Consider the following 11750-nt stretch of genomic DNA (forward strand, 5'->3'; position numbering starts at 1 on the left):
ATGGGTCACCCTTATTGAACGGCCCAGAGCACCTTGGAAACCTGATCTCCGCAGCCTCCAACGGCCCAGACGAGAAGAGACAAAGAGCCACCGGACGTGCCAAATGTGACTCCCTAACTTAGATCCAACCACAACCTGACACTGCCCATGCAAATTCATTTAGGGTTGACTCAGCTCCCCAGCATCACCGAGAGCTTGCAGCACTCCTGAAATGTCCCCGTGCTGTCCCTGTCCTTGGAGCGATTCTCAGATGAGGAGGAATCCTCACGTCGCAGCCTACTCCTCTCCCAGTAGGTCATGAGGTCCCCAGGGCTGGGCTGATGGTGGGATATTGTCCCTCGCTTAGGGCAAAGTGAATTGCAGCGAGCAAACAGCTCAGGTCATGTCAATCCAGCCAGTGAATTTCTCTCCACACATCTTGCAAAAGATGCTGCAGTCTGGCACTGCAGTGCAGACCAAAGCGCTTTCTCCCCATCACTACCCGTGTTGGCTTTCTGGAAAGAGCATGTGCTTTAAGGCCTGCAGGCATCGCTGCAGGACTCGGGGGCCACACAGGCTGGCACGTGTACCCTGTCCACAGGCTCTCCTGCTGCCAATCAGGCAGCTTTCAAGCTTCTGAGTACCTCCCTGTTCCACGGCCATCCATGTTACAGCAGCAGAGCTGGGCAGAGGTGTGGTCTGTCACCCAGCTGTGCTCGCTGGAGATCAGCAGATGCAGTTCTGCTAGTGGAATGGCACTGTTGCATCCACATGAAAAATGCTTCACGCAGCACGTGTGTCCAGACTTGGGCCTGACCAGAACAGCAACCCAAGGGCAGGAGGATGGAGCTGAGCAGCCGTGGTTCACGGGATGACCTCGTCCCCGCTCCCCATTGCAGTCGCTAACACCGGTACGTTAGGTAGCACAGCACTGCTGAGCCTGATCTGGGAGGGTGCTGTGTGTCTTTTCTGCCACCAGTCACTTCCATGAGGACCCCAGTGCTGTTTCATTTGCAGGTCCGCTTCATTCCCTGCCCAGCTCATAGCTGGCCCTTCGTAGTCTTGTAGAGCTCTCTGCTTGCCCATGAATTTGCCTCTCCCCTTTCCAGCCTGAGAGACTGCAGTCAGAAAGAGCTGCCAGGGAACCATGGAGCAAATATCCTTTTTACCCCATCTCCCACCATCTTGCAGCCCTGATGCTGCACTTCTCCAGCCTTTGCAGCCATCACATACGTGGTGACATGCATCCCTAGGGACACCTCGGATATCCACAGAGCAGCCTTAGTAGTTGCCTGACAGCACACCAAGCTAACCAGCCTGTCCTCTCATGGCAAATGCTGCCCAGGGCTTTGCACGTTAATAGACAGCAATTAACCAGGTGAAAAATAACAGAAAAGTCCGTGGAGTGAGCGTCACTTTGATCTGTGCTTCCTGCTCCTCAGCAAAGCACGTTCCTAGCCAGGCTTTGCAGGGGAGAAAACACTTCTGCGTGGGAGAAGCTGTGTCTGGCAATAGCAGCCTCAGCAGCATGAGCCTTATAAATCTGACGGCAGAGCATCCTTAGCCAGATCACACCATCCTGTGAGGGCTCTATCTGGTGCTCCTGAGACAAAACCCCATGGAAGGAGCTGGAAACAGCTCATCCAAAAGCAGAAAAGAGGGGATCCAGCTCCACTACCAGCAAGCCCAAATGCTGGTGCCGCTCTAGACCCTCAGTCAGGGGAAGATGGACAGAGACGCAGCATCCGAGCGGGGTTTCTAGGAGAGCTCCATCCACACCACTGCAATCCGGCTCCCGGGGAGCGGGCTGTGTCCTGAGGAATGTGGCTCTTGAACTGAACTCCAAAGGTTTTTACAAGCCTTTCAATCCCAAACACAGAGGCTGAAAAGGGGCGAGTACCCCCGCAGAGGGGAGAGCGGTGGGGTGGGATTAAAGCCGGCACTAACGCCCTGCTCTCAGCAGCGGCGTCTGAGCAGCGCCGGGAGAGGTCAGGATTAGGGGAAATCCTTTCAGACCAAAGGGGAGTTAAGCAGCTCTCTCCTTGCACTCACAGAGGGGGCACCCCCGAATCTCTCCCCTGCAAAAGGCCGTGCTGGGGGCAGGAGGCAAGGGGCAGCCTTTGTCCCTTTGATTCAAAGCAGAGGGCAATTAGGTGATGGACTTAGAGCCCAGGGAGCACCGCTTCCCGCCTCCACAGGGATCTCTCCCTCTTTCTCTGCTTTCTTTCATCCTCCACCCCAGCTCCTAAATCCATCTGCACTAGGCCTTTAATTGAATTAGCCCAGCACCTTTCACTGCGAACAAGTTAAGACGATTTCAATACAGTGTGATTGCTTTTTACAGTGCTGGACAGGTTTGACAGCGACTCCAGGACTGAGTTTAACATGGAGCGATTTATCCTGGATGTCTCTTACACCTGAAGTACTGTAGGTACTCTTAAAAACCCAGCCTCTGGAGCCCTGCGACAGCCTGGAATCACAGTTTTCATGAAAAAGAAACATATTTCTGGACTTTGTGAGGAGACAGATCTTGAAAATAGGAATCCCAAAGGGACAACCCAGAGGCTCTGGTCTCTGCAACTCTGAGGACCTGATGGCTGGTGTTTGCAACACTGAACATCACTACAGGTCACTTGGACACAACTTTGGAGACCACAGCACTCCCTCGAGCTCCAGAGGCACAGCTCAGCCAGGCCAGCACAGCCACTAAGGCAGCCCCTTGGGTGTTGGGAAGGTGCTGCCACTGTCCCCTCCATCCTTTTCCACTCCTGTGGTGGTTCCCCCACCCCTGTAGAGATGCAGGCACCAACCGCTGCCAGGTCTTTCCTGCTCACCCAGCTCCTCTTCCTCCCACTTCAATGCTGTCACATAAGATGCTCTGGAAGTGCTTCTGTTAACACACCATATTTTTAAGTGAAATCAGTTTCCAGCAGGATAAATCTCTCTGGATAGGTCCTTCCAGTTCCCAGGTGCTTTGGGGAGGAATTTCTCTTGCATACGTGTGCACAGCACGAGGGAGGGAGGCAGGCCAATGGCAGATCAGTACCTGCCACATCTCCGTGCATATGTCTGCGTGCTGCCTGCCATGCGGGATGGCTAAGCTCCCGTCTCTTACCCCCCAGGAGGGACTGTCCTGAGCAAATAGAGATGGATTTCAAACCAGCCAGACCCACACACTGCAACAACACGCAAGACTTCTGTCTTTCTACTGGCTTGTGATTTCAGGGTATGTTACAGAGGCGTTGAGATAGGTGTGTTAGCAATCCCTACAGAGACAGCTGGTGAGGAGGTGGGTTGTGAACGAGGCTGTCTGGATGGGTTTGCATGCTGATCTGGGCAGCTCCAGGCCTATCCACTCAAAGACAAGCCTGAGGAGACACCCTCTAAACCACAAACACCCCTACCCTGATCGACATGCTGCCCACAGGGGATTTATGCAGCGGCTTTACCAAAGGGAATATGGTATCAAACCAGCCTTACATTGCCTCCTCCTCCCTGTTTCCCATGTTCCTTGCCTGGCAGCGTTTAATAACGAATGCACCACAACCTGGGATGCATACGGGGTGCTCAGCCCACGCAAGTGAGCAGCCTTGCTCTGCTCAGATCCCGATCTCTGCTCTAATTTGGTCAAGGACAGGAGATATCCCACTGTCTGAGAATGGCCACAGACCCGCTCTGTGTCCATCTCCATTCCCAGATCAGCTCTGAGAGGCCAGGAGCTCGGCAGGGGCAGGGGAAGCTGCTCCAAATGGCTCAGGAGCAGCAGTCTGGTCTTTGCCTAGAGATTTTGCCCCCAGTGCTGCTTGCAACCATCCTCTGAGCTGGTTACATGGAAGCACCAAGGATATTTTTAATAAGAGGAGAGCAAGGAGCAGGTAGACAGAACTGTGCAGTTAATCATCCCTTTCACAGGCTGAAAACATCCCTTTCTTTATCCCAGCCCAGAGCTGTTTGTTATGAAAATCTTTCATCTCTGCTCAGGCTCAGCTGTGTGGTCCTGCACCCTGCGCCCTCATCCCTGCATCCCCAGCGAGGGGGCAGTGCCGGAAAGTGGGTGGCTATAATAGGATTTGGGAGCATCTGCAAGTCTTATCGTACAGATGCTATAATGGGGAATGACACATGGGTCATTTGCACTTAAGGATGGAGAAGACCCCCCCACCCAGTCCTTCCTTTCCTCTTAGTATAGCTACATGAAAGCCAAAAGCAAGCAGACCTTGGAGGAAATGGAGAAGACATGGCAGATTTCAAGGGATTTCACACTCATCCTCCTGAAGGGTTTTCCTCCAAGGCCGAGATGCACAGTACGACATCTGTCCTGCCACCCAGGAGAGGGCAGTGGCATCTCACCCTCCTCCACCTCCCAGCACCTTGGCCAGTGTAGTGGTGGGTTTGGCTGGAGACTGAAGGCAAATAGTAGAAATGCTGAAGTGCAGGAGAGGCAGTCTGACAGGCTTTGCCATATGATAAACCAACATTTGCAGGGGTGGAGGTATGGCTGATGCACCTGAAAAGCCAATCATGACGAACAGTCTGGGGGGAAATGTCCAGCTATGCCTTAAGCTGAAAGGCAGTGAAACAGGCCAGATTCATTATTGCTATGTTTGTCACAGGAAGGTTATAAGATCTGTAGGATCTCCATCTTATGTAAAGACAAGGCGTAGTTTCACCCCCTGTCCCCCTGTGCATCTTCACAGATGCTGTGGAATCTCACCTGTGTGAAGCAGAGCACCGCATAGGTATAACCTTCTCTCTGTATCGGAGAGACTGGGAAGATTTGTGGCTCCTGATGCTCCCACAGTACTTTTTCCCATCCCCACTGTGCAAAAAAAAAAATATCCAGGCCTCATTTTGCAAGGTGCTGGAAATGCACTTACAGTCAGTGTAGGGTAAAAAGTATTATTACCTAGAAACTTGTCCAGAATCCCTCAGGGAACAAATGACAAACTCAGGAACTGAATTAAGCTGCAGGGCACTCCTGTCTAATACCTTAGCTCCAGCCCATTTTCCCTCTCCTGCTATCTTTCATTTAATGCATACCTTGGAATTGCACTGAGTAATTACAGATGTTCTGGGCAAACTGCAGGTTATACCTCTAGCTGCATGGCTTGTGATTTGCAAGGCAGAATGCGTACAAGCAAAGATACCTTGGAAGAAGCAATTCACAAATCATTTTACATGACGAATTACAGAATTGAACAAAAATGTAGGTCAGATGGGCCCTCTGGAGGTCTCTCATCCAACCCCCTGCTCAACACAGGGCTAAATTTGAATTTAGATCTGATTGCTCGGGGCCTTGTCTAGTTAAGTGCTGAAAATCTCCAAGGATGGAGGGGGTTTTTGGCCACAGCCTCTCAGGGCCCCTGTTCCAGTGCTTGACCACTTTCAGGATTTTTCCTTATGTCCTATCAGAATTTCACATGATGCAACATGTTCCCATTGCCACTGTCCTTTCTCTGTGCACCTGAGTTGGCTTTTTCTTCTGTACAGTCACCTTTAGGTAGCGGCACGGGCAGTTAGATTCCCAGCAGGCTCCTCTTCTCCATGCCCAGCAAACTTGGTTCCTTCCACCTCTGCTCAGACATCACATCCTCCAGCCCCTGAACACCTCTGTGGCCCTCAGCCCGACCCACTCCAGCTTGCAGACACCTTTATTTTTTCAGATGAGCCCAAAACTGGGCGCAGGATCCTGATTTGTCCTTCCCAGCATCCTGTTACATGAGGATAATCCATCCCAGGTGCCAGGATCCGCGTTTGCCCCGACCCTCATGAATTTCCTGCCAGCCTCTTGAGCACGTTAAGGTTCCCCTGAACAGCAGCTCTGGCCTCCCACGTATCGCCCGCTTCCCTCAATTTGGTGTCACCCTCAAATTTGCTGCGGTTGCATCCCTTCCTCTCATTTAGGTCACAGCAACCCAGGGTATCTTCATTTTATCCTCCTAAACAGAAAAAAATAGATGTTTCCAAAGAAAAAAGGCCTGTGATTTTGTACAGGCATAGTGTTGGTCAGTGCATTGTTCAGCTATGCCTTTGGAGAGCAGGGATGGGATGGTTTCAGAGAGCGATGAGGCCAGCCTGCCCTCCACCGGCACAAACCATGGGATGAAACTTCTCACCAAGTGGGAAGTCCACAAGCCCCTAAGCTGCAAAGAAAATAAATCCTTCCCCAGGGATACAACATGGGGCATAAATTGCAGCGAGGGATATTGGAGGCTGAGATACTGGGGGAAGCATTTAGCAGGAGAGTAGGAGCAGAAGGGCAGGAGCTTGCTGGCCCATTTTTCAGATCATGGTGAGCTTCTCAGCAGGAGACCTGGACCACGTGCCTCTTGCCAGGTCTCAGCTTGGCTTCACCTCTGAGGAGCTGAGGTTGTGCAGGGAGTCCAAGAAACTGCTACGCTGCAGCTCCTTTGGTGTGTAAAGGTAAAAAAAACCAGCTTGAGATGGACAGCACAGCCTTCTCTATCCTCTCCTCCTCTACTGGGGGACAAAAGGGGTCCTCAAGGGCAACAGGACCTGGGAGCCAGAGACATGCACAGCCAGGAGAAGCCCTACAAGGTGCAAAGAAGCCCAGAGGGAAAGCGCATGCCACCGCTCTCCAAGTGCTCCTTGGAGCTCCATCTGGGCTCCCTGCCCAGATGCCGGCACCTCAGGGTTGGAGCAGCAGCAAACAGCCCCCAGCTCCTGCCTGCGGGGGCCGGAGCGGGTGGAGGCAGGTTCCTGGGCCGTCAGCGGTGCAAGCAGGGTGCAGGCAGCAGCGAGCCGGTGGCAGGGACCGACAGCCGGGCAGGCCACAGCTGAGAGCTGTCAGGCAGCTGCCCGCCGGGGTAGGCTGGCCAGCCTCTCTGGCAGGAAGATCAAGGGCTGGAGGGTGGGAGGAGGACAATAGTCCATTTTGGGGCTGAGCAGGAACGGTCTTTCGGAGGAGAGAGGCTGAGCAGAAAAGGACAGAGCCTGCTCGAGAAGGGGGTTTTGCAGGAAGGAAGAGCCTGCGTGGTGCAACGAGGGATGCCTTGCAATGCATGGGGAATCTGGGGTCTTCCCCACCGGCCTGGCAACTGCAGGAGACTTCTGCCTTCCCACAGATGCTTGGGACAGGGCAACACGAGGCACTGAAACCCTTTTGTGCCATGCCAGGATGTCGTGCGGGGGGGGAGGGGGGGGCACCCCAAAGATCCTGGGGCTGGCCAGGGCTAAGGCTCCGCAAATAACCTCAGAAACGAAGGAGGCAGCCAAAACGTGTCACGTAATCACAGATAAACACATAATCTACTCAGGTTACGCTGGGGGGAAACCACAAACCACGAGCAGACAGGAGAGGAGAGAAACAGCAAGCCAAAGGGAGAAAGGAAAATCCACCGGGAGAGACGAAAGCAAGTCAGTAAATCACAGGGGCTGCTCCTCTTCTCCTGACCCTCCCCTTGTCTTCCCTGCCCGGGAAATTTCATCCTTGCAAATTTTGCAAGGAGGAGCTCAGAACCTGTGAGTATGACGCTCACAGGCAGGAGCCCCACCAAGAGTCTGCCTCTCTGTCAGACATCTCTGCTGAGGTGCGTGGAGAAGCGCGTGGAGATTTACCACTGGGTCCGAGCACTCAGGGCAACAGGGATGGTGGCCAAGCTCTGCGCTCCAGCAACAGGCTCTGCAGCTCCCTCCAGCTCCAAGAAATCAAAGGTCTTGGAAATACTTTGGAAATAGCCATACTGGTGGAGAGGATCAGTTCCCACTGCAAAGCCCAGTTCCCACAGAAAGGACAAGGGAGGATGCCGTGAGTTGGGCTGAGTGGATACAACCACTCTCATCCAGGGAAAACTTTTCAGAGAGCGTTGGACTGAAGATGTGCAGATGGTCTGGAGTAAGAAAACTGCAGGCATTTCCTCCTTTCCTGCCAGCGCCTCCTGACCAGCCCCGCACTGGTCTGCCGGAGCAGATTCACAGATGAGCGCAGGCACAGGAATGCAGTGGGAGTAGAGGCTCCTTTGAACATCCCAGCCACGGCACGGCCGGTGGGAACGCGTAGCCAGAGAAGCCGAGCTGGGAGATAGCCACTGCTATGAGATCTTCCGTGAAATCGGTTCCCGGGAACGTTCTGCCAACCAGCCATGGCTTTCCCGGCAGGAGTAAACATCCACCAAAACAAAAGAAGATTCTGCTTTTCTTTTGGAGACGTGGAAGTAAATGCAATCCAAAGAATATCTTTGCCCTTTGCACTCCTGCCCCAGCCCTCCAAGGCCTGGGTGAGCTTCAGCAGGTCCTTGTAGGGTGGATGTTGGGCATTGCTCTCTGGCGGAGAGCCCTTCCCAAAAAAAGAGGAGCACCTGGCACAAAAGACCCTTCCGGCACTGTTGCCATCCCCTTGCCTTTGGGTTCCCGTAGCTCTTTCCATGGTGCAGGTGTCTCCAGGCTGCCCACACATTGCATTACCCTGACAGCAACACCTAAGTGAGACCTGTCACAGTTCACCCTTCTCCAGTACCTGGCAATGTTACCAAAACACAGATGAGCTGGAAGGTTAGGATTAGACTTTTAGACACTGACCTGAGACCAAAAGGTGACAAGTAAAAACACGTGAAGTTCCTGGATTTTCTGGCACTCGAGGACCAAGTACCTGCCCAGGTGTCCCCCATCCAGCTGCAGCCCGGACACCACAGCAGGGGGCTCAGCACTGATGATGAAGCATCCTCTCACCCTGGAAAGCCAGGTAGGGTCTGGCTCCACCGTGGGTTGCACAGTCCTGTCCCTCTACATGCTAGTATGGACTGTCCCTCCATTCAAATGCTATTTCCCAGGTGCTCCAGATGAAGCCAGGAAATTCCCCGTCTCAGGGCAGTGGGTGGCCTGCGTGAGAGTAAGCGATGGTCTTCTGGGATCCAGCACCAGGGCTGCAGGAGGGCTGCCCAGACCCAGTTCCTCTGCCGTGATAACAGGTATACAAAAAAACAGAATACATAAAATATTCCCCAGCCATCGGCCAAACATCCCTCCTGCTAAACGCATGACCTCTCTGCATTACCAGCTTTCTGTAGAGACCACACATAATGCCCGTGGATAAATCTCCCCTCTCCGGTTTCCATTTCCATGAGGCCAAACTGCTGGCTCACACCTTCCTCTGCTCTTCACGGGGCATCATGCCCTGAGCGAGAAAAACCACCTGCTGCTTCACTTCCCTCCCAAGACACGCACAAGGGACCACAGCCCCAGCCCCCCCGGGTCCCCCTGTGGCCCGGGCAATGCTTAAGAAGCTCCACCAGTCCAGGCTGAAGGATACTGCAAGCAGCAGCACGGGGAGGATGCTTGTGAGAGCAGAGGCACTTTTTGCTTGCCCATGGAGGAGACAGGAAAAGTGCAGCTTTCCCCAGCATGTCCATAAGAGAAGACTCTTCACCCTTTTCCCGAAGGCTTACTTGACCTCCAGCCCAGGTGTAGCCATTCATTGGGCAGAAGATCGGACCACGCAGCCAGGACCACCCCAGGTGGGTTTGAACCCTGTGGGAAATGGATGCCAATTGGTAAGGAAAGAGGATGTGGAAGAATGTCAGATACTGGGATGGTGAGTTGGGCGAACCTGGGCAGATAACTGGGGGTAGGGGAGAGTTGTGTGGGTGAACTGGGACCCCAGAGCTCAAAGGAGGAGACAGTCAGAGTGAGCGTGGGAGTCCCTGGTTGGCAAAGGACCAGAGGTGGCTGATGGGTTCCCTGTGTGAACACGATGGGAGCTGGTGGCAGAGGGGGTGGGAGGGTGTCCCACCAGGGTCTGTGGCTGGATGCAGGGCTGCCATGTCCCCAATTCACAGGGGGGCAGGCAGCCCCCAACCACACAAGCAGCGGTGCAGGATGACACTGGAATATCTCCTGAACGGAGGTCAAAGGCCAGGGAGAGCCCAGCTTCCTTTCTTCATCACTGGCCTTAGCCGAGCTGCTCAGAAACAGACACGACACACCTTCAAATAACCAGGCTGAGCATCTTTGCAGCCTAAATCCTGCCCAGAGGGGCTGCAGAGACCATGAGTCAGCTCTGTATTAATAGCAGGGCAGAAGGCAGGCAGGTGTCAGGGGCTAACAAGGGCACGACAGACACCACGCTCCCCTGGCCTGAGAAGTTATTATTCCTCCAAGGAGTGAATATTTCCCTTTCCCCAGTTGTTCCCCACCTCCCTTCCTCCCTCCCGAGGGGCTGGATGGGTCTCACTGTCCAGACCAGCTCCTATCTGCCGCACCGGATAGATGTGGCTTCCCACAGGGAGGGAAGGATCCAACACCGCTGGCAGCATCCCAGGCGGCGGAGCAGTTTGCAGAGGGGTGCGGAGCTCGGTGCCAAAACGAACCCCAGGGCAGGGGAGCTCCCTGAATGCACATCCCCCAGCCTGCCCCATCCATCCCGTGGTGGAGGGCTGCAGGGTGCATCCCTCGGAGGCTCCCGGCACGCTGTCCTGGAGGGCTGGGAAAGCCTCGGATCGCACATGCTGCCTGGAGCAGACTCCCAGCTCACTTCCACCTGTTTCCGATAAGCTCACTAATCCGTCCCCATAATGATTCTTTATTAATGGATGCTGCTGTCTTCATTACATGCCTTAATTAGTGTTTTGTGAGCAAATTCAAGGGGATAAGAAGCGTGTCACATTTTCCAATGGGGGGTTTGCGCACAGCTACCAAAATAACTTTGTCTGTGAAGCTGGAGTTCCTGTTTCACCCTGCCCATGAGCCGTCGTCGTGAGAGCTGTTTCTGCCTAATCCGGCAGGCAGGCTGGGCGAGCTGAGCTGCTGCCCACTGCCCAGCCTCCCCTCCCTTCCTCCCTGGCTGGGCTCGCTGAGCTCCCACAAGCCAAGATGAATTTCAGTCATGCACAGACTTGAAGAGAGATTTGTCGCCAGGAATCAAAAAATCCCAGAGAAGTCCAGACCACTGCTGCCCTGCTCGCCGGACCACTGTCCCCCCCACCGCGCTGTCTGTCTAGGGATGGGGATGGAGGGCAATTGGAGCTGCTGTGGTCCCTGCTGACCGATGCTGCTCCACCTGGTCACTCGGGCTTAAAGTATGAGGATGTTCCCTAAGATACCCCCAATGTCCTTGGGGAAATGGCAAAATCCCATCAGTCTGCTTTCTCCTGGCCCAGCGGCAGGAGTGACCTGGGATGGCTCCGGCACAAGAGGACACACAGAGCTGCATCCACAGCAGGAGCAACGTCAGCCACCACCAGCCTTCCCGGGCAGGCAGCGCCGCCGGGATGGGACCTGGCACAGCCAGCCCTCAGCTCCACCCGAAAGGGGAAAAAGCCAAAGCAATTTGTTAATGTGACCAGCACCGCTCCTGCCCCGGGCGGGAGGTGTCCTCCCCTGGCACAGGCTGTTCTGTACCCAACACCCTTCTGAAGCCAGCACAGTCTCTGGCATCCATGGGTGGTTTGGGACCAGCCCCTGCCCCTCATACAGGTGAGACCACAAGCAGGGACATGGCGGAGGTGCCCCGGTCATCCTGACCCCTTCTCTGGGGCCAGCCACCATCCCACCATCACAGCACAGTGGGTCTGGACACCCACGACCACGTGGCCCTGACCCAGGTCTGCAAACCCTCTTTATCTCAATCCCACGGGTGCACCAATGCCAGGTCTTGGTGTCAGAAATTTCCTAAAATCTAATTTCATCTTAAAAAAAAGTGTCACTTGCCATTATGCCCAAGCTGTTTGCAGTAACAGCCCAAGGCTCCTCCTGGCTTGTGCCTGATCCAAGGGTCCTTATGCCAGAATAAGGAAGAGGATCCCAGCGCTGGGGAA

The sequence above is a fragment of the Pygoscelis adeliae genome, unplaced genomic scaffold, assembly GCF_000699105.1.
Source record: "Pygoscelis adeliae isolate BGI_AS28 unplaced genomic scaffold, ASM69910v1 Scaffold291, whole genome shotgun sequence".
Taxonomy (NCBI): domain Eukaryota; kingdom Metazoa; phylum Chordata; class Aves; order Sphenisciformes; family Spheniscidae; genus Pygoscelis; species Pygoscelis adeliae.